The following is a 17086-nucleotide window of genomic DNA, read 5'->3' as shown; positions in this document are numbered from 1 at the left end:
ATGGCTTGTATAAATGTGACTGCACGTTGCTCATGTAATGCCTTAGCCAACATCCTACCCGGTTTATTTCCCCATTGATAAAAGCGATTGCGACATTTTCGGTATGACAACTTAATTTTATCCATGGAAAATCTATGGAGGGCAGCTCTAGCTTCCTCCAATTTAGAATAATAATGAGGAGATAAAGAGGCTTTGTGTGATGTTTCTAGGGATTTGATCTCAGCGAGAAGGGTATCTCTTTGTTGTGTTTTCTGTTTTTTAACATAAGAGCCTAATTGTAAACATTTACCCCGCAGGACACATTTGTGTGCCTCCCAAACCGTTACCTTGGAAATGTCATCTTGGTCATTTTGTTCGATATAAGAATCCAAAGAGGATTCAATCTGGGATTTACAATAAGCATCTTGTATGAGATCGTTGAAACGCCATGACCAAGGGTTGAGCGAGTGTTGGGGAAGGGAGAGTGTAAGAAAGACTGGTGCATAGTCAGACCATGTGATCGATTCTATTGAAGCATCAGATATGAGGTGTAAATGACGATGACTTAAAAATAAAAAATCAATTTTTGAATAAGTGTGGTGTGGGTGAGAGAAAAAGGTGAAATCGGATTCAGATGGGTGAGTTATCCTCCAGGAATCAGCCAGTTGGTGGTCTTGTAGGGTGCAATATCCCACTTCTAACACCAAGGGGTTTATTTAATAAAAAGCCACAGATTTTTATTGTTTTTACCAACAGAATTTAAAACAGCAATACCATTAAGTGTAAAACCAGGTGTATTATATACTTAATAGTAGTGCTGACACTCTCACAGTGTCTTCTCTGCAGTCAAACCTTCTAGATACTGCTGTATCTTGAGTGAGCTAATGCATTAACAAGTCCAAACAGTGAGCCCTACACCTGATATAACGTATAGTATGTAGAGTATTAATTGATGGATAGCTGAATTGTATTGTCTAAGCTCAAATCAATGCATTTGACAGAAGATATGTACAGATGTGTTAGAGGTGCTGAAGCTCAAAAGTTTCCTTCTATATGCAGCAAGGAAATAAGACTTTACAATGGCACAGAGAGGGTGAGTATCTCATAAACATCAGGGGTCCAGGACATTGCACCCCTGCTGTTCTGCTTGTTGGCGGGGGTGAGGTTTTATATGAAAATGTAATTGCCTTTAAGTAAAGCTTTTACCATAATAGACTCATAAAGCTTAATAATACAACTCTGAGGAACAAAGATAAAATAAGGTGATAATTGAAACATTTAGTACTAAACAGTTTAAACACAGTTAAGGATGAGCCTATTTTTCATAACAACTAATCTAGAGACATGCAATAACCATAAAATATATGGGCACACAATACAGTTCTATTTGCCTAAATGCACCTAACTGCCTCAGTCAGAACAAACAGCATGCTCACAGCAGATTATAGGACAAGGTTTTGCAGATTTGTGGCTTCAGCAAGAAATGCAGATAGCGAACTGAGAAAAAAAATAACTTTTAAATCTATTCTACTACGGTCATGTATTGAATTATTTTATTTTCTACAAAAAATAAATGATGTTCAGTGTAACTCATTTATGCCATTAATTAATCATTACATGGCCATTGATGGGCGATAGTAGCGAACTATCTGTTTTTTCTCACAATGGAAATAGAAATTCCATTCAATGGAGGCACCATCGGCTAGTGTAGATCCGAGGGTGACACAAGGTTAAATTATTGACTAACTGCTAAGAGCTCTTCTTTTTCGTTGGAGACTGCCACATGACTTGCTTGCAGATTTGTACAAAGCAATAGCCCCGTCTTTCTTGCTAGCCTAGATACAGTATGACTGAGCTAATTCCCTACTACACTGAATGTGGGTCTCTTCTGCACATTTGATTATGGGACTATTGATGGTTGGAACCATCAAATGGTTTCCAAACAAGGGTAACACACCATCAATAGGAATTTTGCAATCGCTGAAACCCGGGAACCATTTGATTGACCGCAGTTGCGATGACTATGCCTATAATGAGTATATATTGTGCTGGGCAAAAATTGTACATGTAAGGTGCAAGAGGTACTGCATTGAAAGTACAGACCAATGCATGGAATCAGCCACCTCGAAAGATGTGCAGTCCTTTTATAGGAAGAAAAATGTTCGGAGGCCCCGGTAATCAGTGGATTAAAATAGTTAATTTCTACGTAGGCATATAAATTACAAACACATATACCCCTTGCTAGGCCTCTTGAGGTTTGAAATGAGATTGTCTTATTACAGTTGCTGTTTTTCCATAGAATGGTCAAATGACCTTTTGGGATCAAAGAAGATATAAATTGAGGCCTAGATCTACCTGTCATTTCTACTACTAGAAGTATAATGAGCCATTCATAGCTTCTATGTTCTTATCAGTTAGCTACATTCCATCGTAAGCTGTTTAGAGATGCTGAGCATTCTGGGTAATTAACAGTGATGTCCAGACTCTACACACAAAGGAGCCTTGAAATAGAGTTCATCTCCAGACATTAGGATACGTCATTAATGTATGTCTTTGTCTGGTAGTATATATCTTACTGCTTACAGAGCATGTGCAAGAGAGATAAGTTTGGTCAATGCTATGCTGGACCAATGAGTGCTTGATACCTAGCACTATTTAATTAATATGGGCTTAATATCCGGAAAGCCTACACCCCAGACTAGGGTATATAAACCAGAGGTACACAAAGGACCCATTAGCTGGTGTATGGACCTAACACTCTGCAGTAGAGGTGCCTGCAATGTATATTAATTATCTGGGCATTGGAAACGATGGGCTCCCCAGAGAGAAGACAAGATGAAGTACATCTTATGCTGAAGATGATGATTTACCGGTGTCATCGGAATACATAGACAAAAGTTGAGTATACTGTATACTTTGTATGTTGTTTGTTTATTGTTTGTTTGTACTTGTAAATAAAGTGTGTTCATTCGTACTCACTCATATTGGTCACATGTATGTACCATTTCATTTCGATCAGAACGAAACCCACCGTTATGCACTTGGTGTCGAGAAGTGGGATTGGAAGGGTTAAGTTTGTGACCAATTGATTGATTCTGTAAAAAAAAAGGTGCAAAATGATGTTTTGCTTTTTCAATGCTGTCCTGTATATTGCATTGTGTATGTTTTCTCTGTTTTATTCCTATGAGAAAAAAGGATTGTGATTTAGCTTAAATCACATTGTATGTTGTTTTGTCTTTTTCTTTTAAAAAAAAAGAAAATTGAGAAAAATGTTTTTCAAACTTTTGAAACATGTGAAAATTGTAAAAGATAGAGTACAGAAAGTTGGTGAAATTTCAGAAATGTGTTAAAAAATCTCGGATTAATCCAACTTGTTTTGGGACGCCTTTACAAAGTTGTAGTGATTTGAGCTTTTTAAAAGCTAATGATTTTGAATCAGATGAAGTTTGCAATTACGTGTTTCTGAGGATTCTGCCAGTCTGCCTTTGACAAATTCCATGGGGAGGGGGAGAGAATCCTCGCAAGCAAGAGTTAAAATGTCAACTGGTGATTTATTACACACATCTTGCGTAGAAATTTGTGAGCTTGAAATACAAAGAGAAGTGTGTGAAGTTACACAGAAGGAACTTAAGACAGAAATTAAACAATGTATTCACACTACAGAAAATGTGTTTGATCAGAGAAGTGATTGTGTAATGAACATTTCTGATTACACAAAATGTTGAAATCCATGAATGCAGGGAATATGTCCAAAAATCAGAATCAAATTTGAATGCAAATGAGGTTTCTGATAACATGCCATTGGTTAGTGATACTCTTCAGGTGAATGATGGTATGTCTGACTTGCTCTTGACTGTCCCATTTGCAATGCATTTTGAAATGATCGAAAAAGAGGATATGTCTGCATGGCCATTCGAAGGGGTGTTGCTATGTGAAGGGGTGGTGATGATGCCTTTTGCCTTGCCCAATGAGACATGGACATTGTCCAAAGCCAGAGGGTGGGAATTAGGTAGAATTTCAGTTAATGACCATGCCCCTGAGACTGAAGACTTCCCCCATGACAACATTAAATTTACATGGCATGATCAACATGTGATGTCCAGACTCTACACACAAAGGAGCCTTGAAATAGAGTTCATCTCCAGACATTAGGATACGTCATTAATGTATATCTTTGCCTGGTAGTATATATATCTTACTGCTTACAGAGCATGTGCAAGAGAGAGAAGTTTGGTCAATGCTATGCTGGACCAATGATGTAATTAATAATGTAATTAATATGGGCTTAATATCCGGAAAGCCAACACCCCAGACTAGGGTATATAAACCAGAGGTACACAAAGGACCCATTAGCTGGTGTATGGACCTAACACTCTGCAGTAGAGGTGCCTGCAATGTATATTAATTATCTGGGCATTGGAAACGATGGGCTCCCCAGAGAGAAGATAAGATGAAGTACATCTTATGCTGAAGATGATGATTTACCGGTGTCATCGGAATACATAGACACAAGTTGAGTATACTGTATACTTTGTATGTTGTTTGTTTATTGTTTGTTTGTACTTGAAAATAAAGTGTGTTCATTCGTACGCACTCATATTGGTCACATGTATGTACTATTTCATTTTGACCAGAACGAAACCCACCGTTATGCAGCTCCTGATTACCGGAACACTTGATCAGGGTATTCAACGTGCAACACTCCAGTTGTTGTGGAACTACTCATCCCAGCATGCCCTGCCACAGTTTTGCTATTAAAACAGTCTACAACTGTGGCAACATGTGGAGAAGAACAAACAGAAAGGGAAAAACTCTGTGACGTGAGCACTCTTTTGATATCATATATGATTAATACATAACTTTTAATAAGTAACATCAAAAATAAAAATAGATGCCCCACATCAACTACTAAATAAACATATACATCTGGCTATTACATATACTTGGCTGAAAAAGAACTCCTATTGGATGCATAAGCATCCAACAGATGAAGGTGTGTAACTGTATAAGCAAAATTATATCCTATGAGTTCTAGCTGTTCAATATTATTTATAAGGTATAAATTTATGAAAAATAATAAACACCTGGCGAAATCTTAAAGAAGAACAGTATTCAAATCATATGCAAATCAATGCTAGTATCGTAATGATAATTACAGTCGGTATTTTCAAAATAAATGAGACATCACCTCATATTTCTAAACAACCTCAAAGAGAAATAACAGGATAATCAGGGAAAAACAAGATTGCTGCCAGTTACTCAACTAACTCCCACTTGACCCAAGGTCATCTATGAGAAGGTTAGTTAGCTAACTGCAAGCATTATCCCTTAGAAAATGAAGAGTGAGTGGTACATTTCTCAGATTTTATCTAAAATTCCTGGACGTCTTACTAGTGAATCCAACGTACAGTGAGAAGAACAATAATCTGAGCTAGTAACCATTCAATCTGAAAGATACATCAGTATTAGACTAGTACTAAACACCTGTAAATGAAGGTGTAATAAGATAACACATGAGACTACGATAGTAAGTGTGTCTCTATAGCTGAACTAGAAAATAGAAATAACAGGATAGTGAGGGAACAGGACCGATGCTCCCAGTTCTACCACAACTCATTTGGTCCAAAGACCATTGATGAGACGTGTGACATTGGAGGACAGTTATACCCTTTGAAAATCAAGAGTGAGCCACAAGTTAAATACCCGTGACCTAGATGGTGCTTCTTCACTCTTTGAATCATGTAATACCATTGAACATGAGAAATAGAATATGATACATAGTGTAACCTGTACACGTTCTAAATACACCACTTGTGACAATATTTCACTAATTTAGATTGCCCTAACTGGAATAAAAATTGCCAAATGCATATCATAAAAAGATAAAAGCCTACACCACCAGGTACCCACTTATATTGCCCTTATAAGAAAAAAACAAGAGATATGGTAAGAACTTACCTTTGTTATCTCTGTTTCTACGAAGTCCATAGAGTCCACAGGGTTGACCTTGGGGTATAGGTTGGGAACCAAATCCAGGCACCATGCAGTTAAAGCCTTCAGCTCCCAGGATGCACAGGGTCCACTCTCCCTAAAACCCCACCCCCATGCCAGAGGCACCTCACTTTGTAAGTAGCCAAAAGCCGGAGGAGGAAAGAAAGACAGAGAAGACTGGAACACTCAAGAAACATACTCACAGAGAAGGAGATGGGAAACCCGTGACCAGTAACACAGCACATATGAAGCCAGGTGCGTCAGGGCGGGCGCCCTGTGGACCCTATGGACTTCGTAGAAACAGAGATAACAAAGGTATGTTCTTACCATATCTCTTGTTTTCTACTTCAGGGTCCATAGGAGGTCCACAGGACTGACCTTGGAGATGTCCCAAAGCAGTCCTTATAAGGGTGGTTATGCTCCTGTGCTGAGAGGAGAATCCGTCGCCCAAAGGAAGCATCCTGAGAGGCAAAGGAAACCAATGCATAGAACCTTGAAAAGGTGTGGACAGAAGACCACGTGGCCACCTAGCAAGGCAGAACAGCTGAGGCGCCACAGTGAGCCACCCACAAGGGGCCCACAGCCCGAGTAGAATAAGTATCAACCAAAACAGAAAAGGCCTAGCCTGTGTGTAGGCCCCTGAGACAGTCATACGAAGTCATCTAGTCAATGTCAATCCTTTCCTGTGAAATCCAAAGACCACAAATAAGTAGTCTGATTTCCTGAAGGAACTTGAACGGATCACATAAATCCGGAGAGGCCAGACAATGAGGCCACACCAGCCGAGAGGACTGGTGACTGAAATGTCAGTACCATAAGTTCCGGAATAATATGGAACTTAAAAACCACTTTAGGAAGAGACACAGGGTGAATGCAACTCACAACCCTGACATGGTGGACTAACCAGAAGAGGGAGCCACCTGAGAACGCTCACAATTCCGACACTCTCCTGGCGGATGCAAACGCCATAAGAGAGAGAGAGCCTAAGCAATAGACCAAGTAATGGCTATCACAGCCAGTGGTTCAACTGAATGTCCCAGGAGGGCACGAAGAACCACTACTAAACCCCAAGAGCCCCTAGGGGGGAGAAAGGGAGGCATAATCCAGAAAACACCCTGAAGGATGAACCGGATACCAGAGAGTGGAGTAATTCCACATCTGAACCATACTGACAGTGTAGAGATCTGCACTGTCAGGAAGGCCAGGCGGAGGGTGAGACCCAAGCCAGCTGGAATGCCAGAATTTCTGGAAATCCTAAACACCGGAGGATCGAAGCGACAGGTATGATACCATAAGAATTATGTATGCCACAGTCTGTGGTAGATCCCAGCAAAAGCTGGTTTACGTGCTCTAAACATCACAATGATGACAGAGCCAGGGAAGCCTTAGGACCACAGTAGGGATGCAGACAAAGAAGAATGATCCAGGTCCAGGGCAAAACAAGGACCCTGAGACAACAGGTCCGGATAGTGAAGCAAGCAGGAATGGCGTATCGATGGGGAGACTCTGAAAATCTAAGTACCCGTGATGTCCAGGGCAATCAGGAGCCACCAGCAGGACAGCACCTCTGTCTCGATTGAAAAACTTCCGAAGACCTTGAGGAAGAAGGGAGACTGAAGGAAACAGGTACACAAAGTGGAAGGACCACTTCACTGACAATGCGTCACCGAAGGTTGCTTCAGTACCTCAAGAGCTGGACTCTAACACCGGCAGTGTGTGATAGAGTCAAAAGGCCATGAGGACCCCCTCTGGGAGGCCCCCTCTGCTCACTAGGAGTTGAAACCTCTCTTGGAGAAAAGACCAGTCCCCGGGATGCACGTCGTGATGGCTGAGGAAGTCCCTTCCCAATGGATAACTCCCGGAATGAACACTGCAGAAATGGCCGGGAGGAGACTCTCGGACTATGTCAGAATGGGTGACACTCCCGTCATTGCTACCCAACGACCAGTGTCTCCTAGATGTAAGCCACTGTTGTGACACTGTCGGACTGAACCATTTCAGGATCACCATGAAGCCTGTGTTAGGCCAAAGTGAGGGCCCAAGATAGCTTAAAGTTCCAACAAGTTAATTGGCAGGGCAGAAGCGACAGACATCCAACAGCCCCGAAAGGCGTGTGGACCGGTCACAGCACCTCAGAGACTGGCGTCCGTAGTTAAGATTACCCTAGATGAGATGGCTATAACCACCCAGATAGAGACACACATCTCCGCAGAGAACTTCTCAAAACAGTGATCCGATGGAGAAAACCATTCCATCCGGAGAAGATCAGTCTTTGCAAAGGCCTGGAATGGAACTGAGCATATACCACCCTTCTGAAGGTAGACACCCTGGATTCCAGAACCCACATGACAGAGTGTATAGACACTTGTCAACTGTGGAGAAATCTGCATGCTCGTAGTTAAAGAGTGGAGATCTTGGCCCTCATTCAGACCCGGACGCAAGTGACCGTTCGTACATTCGGCGTACGTAAAAAAATATTTAAATTCAAGCACACGCTCGTATTTTCGCTCGCAGCCAAACATCCTCCCCAAACTCAAGCGACCCCTCCTCTAACTAACGAGCGTGCCAAATAGCGAGCGTACATCCCCGAAGTGGCTTGAAGGGAACACACGCACTAGTACTACCCGGAAGTTGGACTGTCAGATTTCGATTAACTGCTCGTTTATTCTGCCTACCTCCCTCAATCGTAACATGCCAATCAATATATCAATTAGCTTAATTGTTTTTTGTTTTTTTTAACACAATGCAATAAACTTTATTCATGTCCGTGTTTGTGTTTACCCGCAGAATACGTACGGCTTAAACATTCGCTTTTCATTGTCAAAATACATGTTAGCCTCAATTAAATAAAATGTGTTTTTCAGGCCGCATATTTCCCGGAGTTCATTTCTTTATGTAAATTTGCTTACGCATGTCACTGCATCAAGCCTATCATAAGTCTCAACAGATTTCTGGCCCTGTCGAACACATGACTCATACACTAACCAATAGAATTGCTCCTGTTAATTACCCAAATACATTAGCCAATCATAAAATTTTGGTGCACTTTATCAAAAATGATTTTTAAGAAAAACACCATTGCCATCATGAGAGCCTCCGCATTCACCAGGCGCGAGCTGCTGGTGCTTACGGAGGTGATGGATAGGCGGATCACCAGCCAGCCTCCACCCATCACCAACCGTGAGAAGCGTTCCGCATATGCGGAGGTACGGGCCCGCCTGCGCTCCTTCGGCTCACGCCGCCATATCGGGCAGCTGGAGCGCAGGTGGTCGGACCTGCAACGGCGGACGCCCCGCTTGCTGGCATGCTTTCGCATGCAGATCGCAGAAAGTAAGTTTTCTGGATTGTGGTTTTCATGTTTGTCTTTGTGGCCCTAACTGAGTGTGCATGTTTTCCCTGTATTTCATATTTATTCATTCTCCTCATATCTGCATGGCCATGTTTTCCCTGTATTTCATATTTATTCATTCTCCTCATATCTGCATGGCCATGTTTTCCCTGTATTTCATATTTATTCATTCTCCTCATATCTGCATGGCCATGTTTTCCCTGTATTTCATATTTATTCATTCTCCTCATATCTGCATGGCCATGTTTTCCCTGTATTTCATATTTATTCATTCTCCTCATATCTGCATTTTTTTTTTTTTTTTGGGGTGGATTTGAAATTGTTTTGTGGCGCGGATTTGTGTTGAAAATAACCACAATTTGTTTCACATCTTTTAGGGGCCCAGCGAAGACTACGCCGTCAGCGTCCGGCCAGACGTCGCTCACGGCCACTCTCCCCAACCCCCAGCCAACACTCCAACTCCAGTCATTCCCCTATTCCCCACTCCTCCCCAGCCTTCCTAGACCCTCAGCCTGAAATTTCGGGCCTCCTTCCCCTCCGTCCCAATTCCCCCTCTCCTTCAACCACACCTCTTAGAATGACCCCCTCCCCGGAGTCGGTCATTACCCCGCCCCGATCTTTGGGGAATGGAGCCACCTCCGAGGACGGAGGGCCTTCCGTAGCTGGCGTTGGATCTTCCGGTATGTTTTTCTTTGTGGTTTTTTATCGACACAAACTGTTTGTATGTAATCATGTGTGGTTCCTTTTTTTGGGGGTTTTGGCTACACTTTTGGGGATTTTGGCGATTGCCTTTACCTGTTACTGCTGTTTTCCACATACACATATCACACCTGTCGGAATTTGTACATAGGCCTTGTATTTTTGGCCTACACCATTTTAGTTTGATGTTTTTTAATGCTGTTTTTTTTTTGTTTTTGGGTGGAGTTTGGTTTTGGCTTTTTTTTTAATGTGGTTTCACTATTGTTGTATTAATCCCCACACTTTTCTCACCCACAGAGGAACAGAGGCGTCGGGCCGAATTATCCGCCTGTATGGCCCAGATGCACAACAATATAATCGGGGTGCTGGTGGTCCTTGACCGTATGTCGGTCCTCCTTAGGGATTAGTTTTTTTTTTTGTTCCATTACGTAAATAAATTGTTATTTTTGAAGTAACGTTCTGGCTCCTTTGTTTTTTCTAAAGCACAGATTGTTTACCCTGACATAAGTAGACTGTTCCTGCAAGGATTTCCATTTTTTTACACTAAGAGTGTGTGTTGTATTATTATGTCAAACAGCCACAAGAAACACCTAACAGTAACAATCTGATTTCCCTTTTTTGGTGTAGTCACAATGAGATATTTCTACATTTTACAGGTTCCTAGTTGGTGTGCAAGCTGCTTAGGCCAATCTTACGAAGCAAAATGATTGTACAGGCTTCCTTTTGGTGTTGGTTTGGACCCTGAAAAAAAAATACATTTTTGCTCAACTGGCGTCAGTACTGGATTACCCCTTAGTCAAATGTAACGTGTGTGAACCTGGTTACACTTGCTGGTAACGTTCCAAAAAAGGTACAACATTTCACTCTCAAAACATTTATTATCAACATAACTGAAAAATCAAAGTGGTCACTCACAAACAAAACACACAGTGATAATCTCAAATACAACACATACCAAGAAAACCACATCACAAAACAAAAAATCAAGAACTGGTTGACGAAGGACCATGCCAACATGATTCCACAAATATGGCGTTGCAATAAGGGTTCCAGAATATATCCCCAAAATGTCCACATCCAGGTTTGGTAAGGGTAGCAGGAAGTTGTCATCGTTGGAGTGCCAAAGATTATGTTAAAAAACAGAAGATGGAGAAAAAAATAAACAAAAAATTAGATGTTCTCAAACAAACCCAACCACATTAGGTATCAACACTTTTTTTTCTAATAATTACCTAAAAAATCTGGCCACCACATCATCGCGTATGGCCCCCCCACATACTGACCTCCGACCAACCTCGGGGGGGCCATCCTCAGGTAAGGCATCCTCTGGCTGCATTGGGACACCACTACTTATGGCGATGTTATGAAATATCCCACACAGGACCACAATTTTCAAAACCATATCCGGCAAATACATGAGCTCGCCACCAGAGCGGTGGAGGCATCTGAATCGGCCTTTTAAAAGGCTGATACAGCGCTCCACCACTTGCCTGGTGGCTGTAAGTGCAGAATTATACTCACTTTGTGGCCCTGGTGTGGGAGCCAAATAAGGAGTGAGCAGCCAGGGCGTGCAAGGGCAGCCACTGTCTCCTGTGAAAAAGAATAGTCAACATCAGGCTCACTCTGTATGAAGCTTAACATTGTTATGTACTAAAGGTCTCCACTTACCCAGAAGCCACGCATCACCAGCTTGTAGGTTGGTTAATTTGTGCCATATCCCTGATTGCCGGATGACGAAGGAGTCATGTGCACTTCCTGGTAATTTTGCATTCAGGGACAGGATCTGGAGGGAGGCATCACATACCACCATAACACTGAGGGAGTGATAGTGTTTCCGGTTTCTAAATATTGCCTCCAGCCGTGCTGGAGGCTGAAGTGGTATGTGAGTACCATCCACAACCCCTATGATGTGTGGGAAGCCAGCTATTTGGTAAAAATTGGCCTTGGCCACACTAAGGGCACCCATATCCAAAGGCATTTGAATAAAATGATGGAGGTGCTTGAAAAGTGCCTCCATCACTGCCCTCAGGATCCGGGAAAAGGAGGATTGTGAGATGCCCGCCACTATTCCCACCGTTGTTTGGAACGATCCTGAGGCACAGAAATGTAACACCGCCATAAATTGCGTAAGTGGTGGTATTGCTGTAGGACTGTCAATTTGCCGCTCAAGATCACTCTCTATTAATGAGAGAGTGTCTATGATGATTTTTGGAGGAAGACGGTATCGTCTTAAAACCTCATCATCGGGCATTCCAAAAAGGGTGACACGTGTTCGAAATATCTGGGGCCTTGCACGCCTACGATGCCTACGCCTGGGACGAGATTGAGGTTGGTCGGCTTCCGGGAGCAGGGCCAGAACAATCCGACCCATATCAACCTGAAATGGCAACATTGGAATGTCAGGCTTTTTACCCCACCCAAAAAAATTTTTTTTACTTAGCTTGAAAATACTATCCATTGATGCTTACATGCCGGGGTATTGTCATGATATGTTGAAACTGGAAATAATCACAACATAAATATACATCATTTTATGCTGGCCATGTCATTTTCAAAAATTTAAGCAAGAAAAAACAGAAAAGGGGACACACACACATTTGGGCAAAGAGCAAAACGACGTGGTGCACACTACGTCAAATTGAGGCCAAATGTAAGCAACCAATGCTCCCGAAAAAACACAAACAATTTTAAGGGATGAATAAACATTTCACAAAGCGCTAATTAGTTCGCAAATACAAGTCACAATAGTAAGTAGTAAAAATGCGCTAATTAGTTCGCAAATACAAGTCACAATAGTAAGTAGTAAAAATGCGCTAATTAGTTCGCAAATACAAGTCACAATAGTAAGTAGTAAAAATGCGCTAATTAGTTCGCAAATACAAGTCACAACAACGCCGCGTAAATAAAAAAAAAAACACAGATTTCGATTTTGCAGAAACAAACGTTACATGTGTAAGGCCAACCAAAGTTGCCTAAAGACAAACAAGAACATTTACAAAACAGTTTAACAAATTAACTTACCAAGAGATAATATATAAGAATCCGGAACAAAATGTCTTTGGGGCAGAGCCAAAATAAAACCTAAGAGAGATGAAATGATGAGAAAAACTTATTAGAAAAAACATCACCAGAATGAAAGCCAAATTGACCCAAAGTTAGACTTCCCCAAACTTACCAAAACTGGAAACGACAAAAAAAATTAAAAGGGAAAAAAAACGAACGGAAATAAAAAAAAAGAATAAATCCAACCAAAAAAATTCTAAAAACGCTAACTCAAACACCAGCCAACAATCAACTCCAACCAACGTAACCTCCAACATTCAATAAACGCCACCTCGAATCGAGATGCCCCAAGCCATAAATAGTGTTTCGTTTCCCGCAGAAATTAAGGAGGGATCATAGGAACGCACAATCAATGATGCGGGCGCAAAATAAGGACGCATGTATAAATACGTCACGAGACAAAAAACACAATTTTGGTGTATTTCTTGTTTGAAACTCACACATGGCTACAGACCAGGGAAACAATGCACAACAGTCAGGCGGTAAGTATTTCATGCATTTTAACTCAATGATTAATTAAAAACATAATATTGTGCAAGTTGTGAAGTTGAGAATTCTGCAAATTTACACACATAGGTGAGGAGGATGACATGGAAGAGGCTGCTGGGCCCAGTATTCCGGGCAAAGCTGCCAAAAAGAAAAGGCAGCCACAATTCACAAGAAAGGAGATGGAGGTTTTGATTCAGAAATGTGTGGACATCCTGCCACAGGCAGACAGGAATATGAGTGCTAGCCAGAAGTGGAGAATGTGGGAAGAGGTAGCCGTGGATGTCAATAGGGTGGGTGATTATGTCCGTCTAGCCCGGGATGTGAAACGGCGGTAAGTAAACACTTGACCACCCTAAAACCAAAACCAAAATCAAATAAAAAGTAATGGTTCCTTTTTCACCCACAGATGGGGCGACTTCAAATATCGCCTGAAACAAAAAATGGCGGACAGGGCTAGGCATGCAAGGGGGACAGGTGGAGGTCCCACCCCTGTGTCATTGGAGTTGACTGATTTAGAAGAGCTGGCACAGGGGTGTGTGCAGGCTGTGGAGGTGTTTGGCGTGTCCAACATGGATACGGACATGCCAGACTTTGCGGCTCATGTTGTCCCAGGTAAATGTTGTGATGTCACCAACTGTGAAATGTTATTGTGCCAATATGTAGATTCTAATGTGAGTCTTTTCTCATTTTTCCAACAGAGACACAGGCGGATGAGTCTGCTCCAGAGGGGAGCCTTGGCCGCAGAATTTCTGCTGGCTCTGCAGGGGAGGAACCAGTACATCCGGCTGAGGACCCTGCAGAAGCCAGTCCAGGGCAATCCCCTTCGCAGGCAGTGTCCCTCCTCACAGAACTCAATTTTAAATCGGATTTCCATACGGAGATTCTGCAGAGGATGGACGCCAGTCTGGTACGGGTGGCTGAGGCCCTGGAGCAAAATGCTGCGGCCAACGTGACCATTGGTCAGGCCCTGGCGGAAAATACCAGGGCCAACATCCACTGCCCTGGAGCAGCTCGTTCGCCAGCACATGGTGGAGCCGACCTCCCTTCCTGCCGGAACATCAGGATCCTCCACCTCTGGCACAACATCAGCCAATCCTCCAAATGTGCCTAGCCCTGTGCCTAGTCCAGAGGCCACAACATCTGCCTCTGGACAGGCCAGCCCGATGACATCCCGGACCCGGTCTGGCGCCCTCCCTCCCCCAGCCAAACGGCCGAAAAAACGGTGACACCATTGGCTACTTTTCCCACACTCCTTCTGTGCTTGCCTCATATTCCTTTCTGGCCAAAACTTCCCTCTCCTTTCTTGTGAATTGTTTTTAATTTTTGAATTTTCGTTTACACAAAAATTATTGTTTGCACAATTAATAAATATTGTGGAATGAACACTGCCAAAAATGTTTGAGTTAAATATGTGTATTTCTTTTTTGTGGGATACCAATAAATTTACCACAAATGTACGACTTTGTATTCTGACATTATTGTAAAAATGGGTTACATTTAATCCAGGCACACAAGCCAACAACGTTCAAACTAAAAAATTACACATTGAAAAAAAAGGGCTCGTTAAGGAACGTTTAAAACATTACCTAAGGATGAAAAATCACCTTGCAAACACAAAATGAGGGACCAAACCTTAACATGATGACATTATTGTTACAATAGTCCAACAATAACACATTGCGGCCAAAATACACCCCCACAAATGTACGCTAATTGATTGTGTAATCCAGACATTAGCAGCTATGATTTCCACCTGCGTTCGGTTTTGTGCTATCCCAAAAAAATGCTTTCCAAACACATACCAAGCCGGTTTTCAATCCAACACTAATTGAGTTTCTGACAAGCCGTGATTAATCGATGCAACATCGTGGAGTGCCGGGACGGAGGAGAAGGCCATCGCCACTGTGGTCGAGTTATCCAGCCCCGAAGCTGTGCAAGCATTTTGAAGGGAAAGAGAATCATCCAGTGACGTATGAGTTGGTACGAACACATTTGACGTTCGCATTTGGTAATGTATGTACGCCCAAAAAACGCCTCGCCACGCCTGCGTTTTTCAATCTCCTCCCCCGGCAACACCCCAAAACGCCCTGTTCGTCAATCACATTTGACATGTCACTTCCTGTATGCAATTTGACGAACGAGACAAAAAAAACTTGCAATCTGCCGTACGCACATGCGCAGTGTAACACCGACGCATGCGCGGTTACTCAACATCGGAACGCAACGAGCGTACTGCTGTTAATGAACGGCTCTGAATCAGGGCCCTTGTCTGATGTTAGAAAAGATTCTCCGTTTCTGAGAATCAAGCAGGGCTCCCACATGAATCATATCCTGTGAGGAATTCAGGGAGGACTTTTTCCCAGTAGATTAACCCTTCGTGCTAGTGAAGGGAAGCAATGGATAACTGGAAATGCCTTCAAAGAATCCTGGTGATCCTGTAAAGAACAGTAGGTTGTCCGAATACAGGAGCAGTCGGATACCCTGAACAGGTGGACTGTCATAAAAGCCATAAATCTGGTAAACCCCGGTGGGGCTGTGGACAGTCCAAAGGGCAGAACCTGAAAACTGGAACAGTTGCTGTGGCACAGCAAACACGAGCTAATGCTGATGAGAGAGCTCTATAGGTACCTGTAGGTACGGGTCCTGAATAACCAGCGATACCATAGAGTGCCCAGGATCCATAGCTTGGATGATGGAGCATAGGGGTTCCCTCCTGAACCTAGGCACCTTTAGGAATTGGTTCAGGGATTTCAGATAGAGGATAGGCCAATGAGGACCCTTCGGCCTCTTCACCAGAAATGGTAGAATAACCGGTCCCTCGCTGAGATAGCAGGGCTGGCATAATTACCCCTGCTTATCGCAAGGACTGTACAGCTTTCTGGACTTGTAAGGCCTTGTTCGGGTCTGAAGAAAGGCCTGTGTAGCAAATGTGGGGAGGCCGTCTGAGCAATGAGAGGGCGCACCCGTGAGAGACTTCACCTCTTACCCAAGCGTCCGTGGTGACTTGACACCAGCACTGGGCGAACTGAGAAAATCAGAATCTCACTCTGGGATCCCCCAGATGAAGACCTCTCCCGTCAGGCTGAAGGTTCGTCCTTCAGTTTTAGAAGCAGGGCGTCTGGATGACCAGGTCTGCTCGGTACCGGGTATGGCGGCCCTTGTGGAGACCGACAGCCTAGGAAAAGACTGGCCTTTAGGCTGTCCCTGAGGACAAAAAGACTCAACAGATGTAATCCGAGGCCTCGTAGTGGGAGTAACTGAAGGCGGAAATTTGCCGAATAAAACTGCCAGCATTGCTACAATCTTGTCAAGGTCAGGACCAAACAAGATCTCCCCAAAATAGTCCATTTTAAGGCCTATCATGGAGATTACCTCTGCCGCCCATGAGCGCAGCCATAGGGTATGGTGGCGGATACAGTCGCCGCCGAAACCCTGAAGAGTAGGAGACCAGCATCCAGTGTTAGTGCTCCAACATATGAAACTGCATTTTTAAATGTGAGCGACAAAATACGTCTG

The sequence above is a fragment of the Taudactylus pleione genome, unplaced genomic scaffold, assembly GCF_031769625.1.
Source record: "Taudactylus pleione unplaced genomic scaffold, aTauple2 ptg000585l, whole genome shotgun sequence".
In the NCBI taxonomy this organism is placed as follows: Eukaryota; Metazoa; Chordata; class Amphibia; order Anura; family Myobatrachidae; genus Taudactylus; species Taudactylus pleione.
This window is presented reverse-complemented; position numbering follows the sequence as displayed.